We start from the raw sequence: 6,247 nt of genomic DNA on the forward strand, positions 1-6,247 counted from the left end.
CAAGACAACAATGGTTAGGGAAAACAGGCGGAAATAATATTGTATGGTGTCAGCGTTCCTTTAGAAAAGAAAAGCGAGATGCTCTTGGTGTCTTGTCCACTCGATGAATGACGAACACGCTTTTACTGCGTGTTTGGAAGAAAGCGTCAGGCTCTTACCTTATTCATTAATCCTGTCCTCGAATCTCATGTCGGCCATATATTGGAATTTCTGACCTTTCCATTGATATATATTTTATCACTGTACATTTATTATGCCTCTCACAATCGCCATCTGTTTGTCTGCCGACAAACACAGATGTCCGAAACATTACCTCTGTTTTGCCCTGTCTGTGTGTAGATGCTACTTTGCGGCTCGCACCAGCCAATAACAACTTCGAAGATCCTGTACATTCATACCCTGGGAGCCTGAACTGTTCAAGGTAAACTTTACAGTCCTCCTGCAAGCAAGCATGCACTGCTCAACAGCTAAGGCTTGCAGCCCAGAGACATCCAGGAGAAACTGCAGCCACAAATGAATATTTTACAGATGGATCAGTGAATCTCAGCATCCCAGCAGCAGCAGCAGGAGTCCACTCAACAACCCTCCAAGGATGCTGGGCTGCCTGACAATGCCTCCACTCTGCAAACTGAACTGATTGCCATTGCAAAGCTCACAGAAGACTCTCAGCATGAGCAAGGGAAACACAACAATTCATGCTGACTCAAAGAGGCACTACAGAAATATAACAAAGGAAAGCAAAGGAAAACATCAGACTTCTATCTGACATATGAATTGCAGAAGCCTCCACAAAACAGGAACAGAGAAATAACATTAAACTGGATTCGAGCCATGTGGGAATCAAGGAAGCAGAAAAACACTCTAGCAAAAAGTGGGTTGCTACACACCAACGTTAGTATCAAAATCAACCCTCACTCACACAACTGAAAAAACAGGGCAGCAACACACTTTACCAACTACAGAGAGAAAGCAAAGTCAGAAGAGCTGTTTCGGTGGTTCAAAAACCGCCAAGTGGTACATAGACACTGTAAACCTAAAACCACACAATATATTAAAGGTATGTCAGACTAACAGTCATAATCCATGATAAGGCTAGGATACCTGTGCATGGCAGAAGAATAATGAGCAATCACTCAACCATGCAAGTACTGTGAAACAATCCCAGAAGAACCCTGGAACACTACATGTGACTGTACAGAAACAGAACAATAAGAACAAGTTATGAAAGGTAATGAAAGAACAGCTACCCAAATAACAAAGCACACACTATTAAACATCAGCAAGATTTGCAAGGCTTCCTATGCTCTACCCCACCACCAGATAACTCAAGAATCATACCTTAAAACCACCCACCCTCCTTTACTATTCTTAAATCCAGACTCAACAGACTCGACCCAGACAACAAATAAAAATCCCATACCATTCATCTCTAAATACTGACCTTAGAAATCACCCCTCCCCTATCATTTCCATCCATCACCAATCAGCTTACCCAACAAATACACAAAACACATACAGACACAAAAGTGGGACGGACAAGGAATATGGCTTTGGATCACCACCAACTAGCATACTAGCCTGTGCCTACTACTCAATTCTTCTTTTTTTCCCATCTGGCCTCTCCCACTAATAACACTCACTGCTACTCATGCTGTCCTCATCTGATGGGTACCTTAGGGTTCAAAGAGGTTGCAACCTTGCCTGTTAAGCCTTTTCATTTTCAATTTTTCACCCCACCAAAATCACTTTCATGTATCATAATAAAGTTTTCATTAACCTACCCATCTCACAGACTCATCATCAACATATAGTTACGGGCTGCTCTAGAAGCAAGAGCCCGTGCTGGCACAAGGCCAGCTAAATCTAAAACAACAACAACTGTACATTCATTCAGTAAGGAACCAGCAATAAGCCAGTCAACACCCAGCCAGTATAGCCATAGCGGTCCGTTTGTAACTCGGTGTGAGGTTTGTGGGAGTTTGTATCGCGACTGATGATGGTTGCTGGAAAAATAGTCGGAATGGAGCTGGTGGTGGAGGAGGAGGATATGGGCGCGAACCAGAATGGATTAATTTCAGGGCCGTCATTCCCAAAACCTGATGTAAATGCACCCTCCATTTTCAAACACATTTGATGTGTGTGTGTGTGTGCGTGCGTGGTACGAGAAGGCAGACGCAGCGAACACCTACTGAACTCCTCTAAGCCAAACCTGAACTAATATAAATAAATAAATAAAAATAAATAAATAAAAAATAGATAAAAATAAATAAATAAAAAAATAAATAAATAAATATAAATAAATAAATAAATAAAAAATAAATAAATTAAAATAAATAAATAAAAATAAATAAATAAATAAAAATAAATAAATAAATAAAAATAAATAAATAAATAAAAATCAAAAAAATAAAAATAAATAAATAAATAAAAATAAAAAAAACACTCAATCCCATCCTTCCATGTTAAGTGGAGCAATTTCAATGAATTTCTTCCAAAACTAAATGCATTACTGCCTAGCATCAAATTTAAAGTTGAATGGGAAACAGACGACAAAATTCCTTTTCTTGACGTTTTAATCATTAGAGACACGACAGAATACAAATTTACTATATACAGAAAACCAACTTTCTCTCTGTCATACATCCATTTTTATAACTTAATCATGACATCACTACCAAGATTGGCATAGGCAGCAATTTGATGTAAGAGACTTGGTTGCTCCCGGATCTCCTGGAAAAACCCAACTAATCCATAACAGCCGTCATCTTTAAGTACCCTGATCATTTAATTGAAGAAATCGAACCTAAAGCAAACTATTTTCTACCATTCCCCCCATGACAAGACCAGAGAGACCCACAACAATAAAATAAAAAATCCCACACCTGGACAGGATTAAGACGTTAACACAGACACTTGGAAACTCTAACCCTTTTGCTTTTATCTACCCAAATACCTTAGCCAAATCCCTGATTAACATCCAACAAAAACCAGTCCCCAAAGACACAGAGTTTACGAAATCCCTTGCCTCAACTGTGACCAATCTTATATCGATTTCACAGGCAAATCCTTTCACTCAAAAGATTAATACAGCATAAACATTCACCTAGGTATGGATGACAGAGCTCAGCTATTTTTAACCGCATAAATAACCATAACCACAATATAAACTGGAATATGTCTCGTATAATTTATAGCACGAATTGTCGGTTCAAAAACCAGGTGGTGGAATCAGCTTTGATTAAACAAAGAAACACAATAAATCCTTCAAGAGGTGTGTGGGATTCACATATTATAGATAAAATCTTCCTCCATCCAGCAATCAAAGAAAGATTAAAGAGAAATTATCAACTGGGTGACTCAGCAGCAGACCTATAGCTCTTCGGTAAAAATACTGCTTTGCGCTTTTCTCATTTGCTATTTGCCTGAGGAGAGAGACAGTTCGGTCTCTGAAATATAGCCTTTATTTTCCACATTTTGGCATTTGTATGGGTTCCCTTATATTTGATGGAATTCTGTTTTAACAAAATATTTCACAGTCATATATATATCATTCTCTGTGCACTGTATTGCAAAAAAACTATAACGCACCAATGGGATATTGTAACTGTAGAGCAAACTTAAATAATTACGTCAGGTCTACTAATGAACACACATTAAAATCAAAAATCAACCCTCTAATAAAATATTAATAGATCACATAGTGCCTTCACAGAACTACTATGTGTATTGTAAAACACAGCGAGATATTAAAGTTGAAAATATAAAGAAAACTGTCATGTGAAAAATACCTGCTGAAGTGGGTGGGTGACCCTACCTTACCAAACCAAGACACAAAGTGAAATAGAGACACTCATCTCAACAACCTTACTGGTCCTAACTAGGAAGGTGGTACCCTGTGTCTTCCCCTAACCACTAGGCACAACATATTGCTTACCCTGGGGTGAGTGGGTACACACTAAAAGGAGCACATTTCCTCATCTCATTCCTAATCCAGTGACTAATTCTTTCAGCCAAGGTTTGTTTTATTGAAGTGCTTATCTTCTGTAATATAAAATATATCTTAAGCTTTCCCTCAACACTTCTGGCACACAAACCAGCCGTTATGAAACTGAGAGAAATCCCAGGAAAGCTGGGAGAAGTCAGAAAACATCTGGGTACCTTAGTATAAAAATTTATGAAGTTTCAATTGGTTTAAAAAAGTTGAAAATTATTTCATAACAGAAAAATAAAAAAAAATAAGAACTCCCTTGAAAGCACTTTGTAGACAGAACATGCGGTGCATTGTACCTGCCTCTCAGTGTCCAGAACTTGGGTGACTTAGCAAAATGATGCAACCCTTACAATCTTGGTTGGTAAACATCTAATTTATTATAAATTACATTCCCCATTGAAAAAACCAATAAAATGGCCCTCATTCAACAACTTCTACTCTCAACCCTGGGGTTGACTAGGATTTAAAGTGGCAGCCAGGCAGGACCCATTGCAATAAATTAGGTGAGCTTAGGAATTAAGGTTAGGTTGCATCCTTGTAATTGGCTTGGAGACAGCTTTGTTCATCATGCGCTTCGTGATCAGCACCAGTTATAGACATAAACTATTTATTTTTCTGACTGTTTATCTTGTGGTTTATGAATTTTAAACTATTCCTGCCTCCGCTTTGGTTTTTCCCACCCCAAAAACAGAGATTCCATCTAAGGTTCTTGAATAACTGCAATATTTGGAGGGCTAGATGTAAAAGCAAGTGGTATGTTTGAACAAACAGTAATTATACATAACGGCTCTGCATGGAAATGTCAAGGTTGAGAACTTTCTTGCTTAACAGTAATGCAACAAATGTACATACTAAAGCAGAAGTGTGATCATTACCTTTTTGTATAATGGAAAATTAGACCTTCTTGTGTTATTTTTGGCCAAAATAACACTTCTACCTCATTCAGGATATATGCAGGCACTATAAACGACCAACAGCAAGTTCAGAGATAAAGTGCATTTTAAATAAGTTTAGGTTCTGAATTAAATAACAATTACTTAAGTGACTTATTTCAAGTGTGTGTAATTGGGTTTTCTGACTGTATTGCTTATATGATCTCGTAGATTTGACTAGCATTTTGTGGAGATGGTTCACCTATTACAACACCTCCTCTATAAATCTTAGTAACAGAGAAACTATAAGCTGAGTAGGGTAAGGGTAGGTTAAGAGGCCCTCAAAAAGGTCAACAAATAATTAAGGTATAAAAGCAAGCTCATGTTGTTTATAATTTATCTTGACCTTGGTCAGGTTAGGGGGTCTCGAGGGAGGCCCTCTCAGTCACGTAATGACCATAATGAATCGGTATCCTATGTTAGGGTAGAATTTAGTTTAGGATGAGCTGGATGCATCCATGTTACCTGTATTCTGTCAGGGTGTTTGGTTAAACGTTAAATTCCGAGAATGTTAGGGTGTGGTGCATCCTTCCAACTGTCTTTGGTATATTTTTCATGCTTTTGGGCGATATTTTGCGAACTGCATTTTTTTATTCTTCTCAACCAAAAAACCCAGTTTGGTAAATTTTATAACAGTTCCAACTCCATTTTCTAAAAAGTAATTATGTATTTTCATGTGTTTTAATGTGTTCACGATAGTTATGATAATGTATTGGGGGAAATGAAGTTGTTTTTTGAGGTTACTAGCCTATACTGCATCCAGCAAGGTTGGGGACCCCTTGGGAATGGGCGGGTTTTGGGTGGGGGTAAATCACCATCGACACAAAACAACATTTGAATTAATGAACAAAATGAGGAGTAAATCATAGCATACCTAGCAAGCCATAGTCAGGCAACGTAGGTTAGTGTAATGTAGCCTAACATCCCTTAACCGCAAGGGGGTGGCGGAACAGCGCTTCGCACCATATCCGCATTTATAAAGATTCTTGGCAGGCTCCTATATACTGGCAAGAGGTAATGTTGCGCTGCGCGCACTAGCCACAGGGGTTACAGAAGGTAAATCATGTTACAATATTTTAAAAACAATTATAAATTTACCTTAATTGGATGGACACAAACATTTTGATGGTTTATATCCAGAACAAGATGGTTGTGGCTCATCTACAGTGTCGTCGTCGTCCTCATCAGAAAATAATTCCCTAGGTGGTGATGGTGGCTTAGTGTCACTTAAAGGTGGATATAATTTAGCAGCTTCAAGTAAAAATTGGTGTAAAACTGAACTGTACTGCTGCAGGTAACACTCTATGTCTTTAAAGATCAATGC

Source organism: Macrobrachium rosenbergii, chromosome 48, assembly GCF_040412425.1.
Source record: "Macrobrachium rosenbergii isolate ZJJX-2024 chromosome 48, ASM4041242v1, whole genome shotgun sequence".
Taxonomy (NCBI): Eukaryota; Metazoa; Arthropoda; class Malacostraca; order Decapoda; family Palaemonidae; genus Macrobrachium; species Macrobrachium rosenbergii.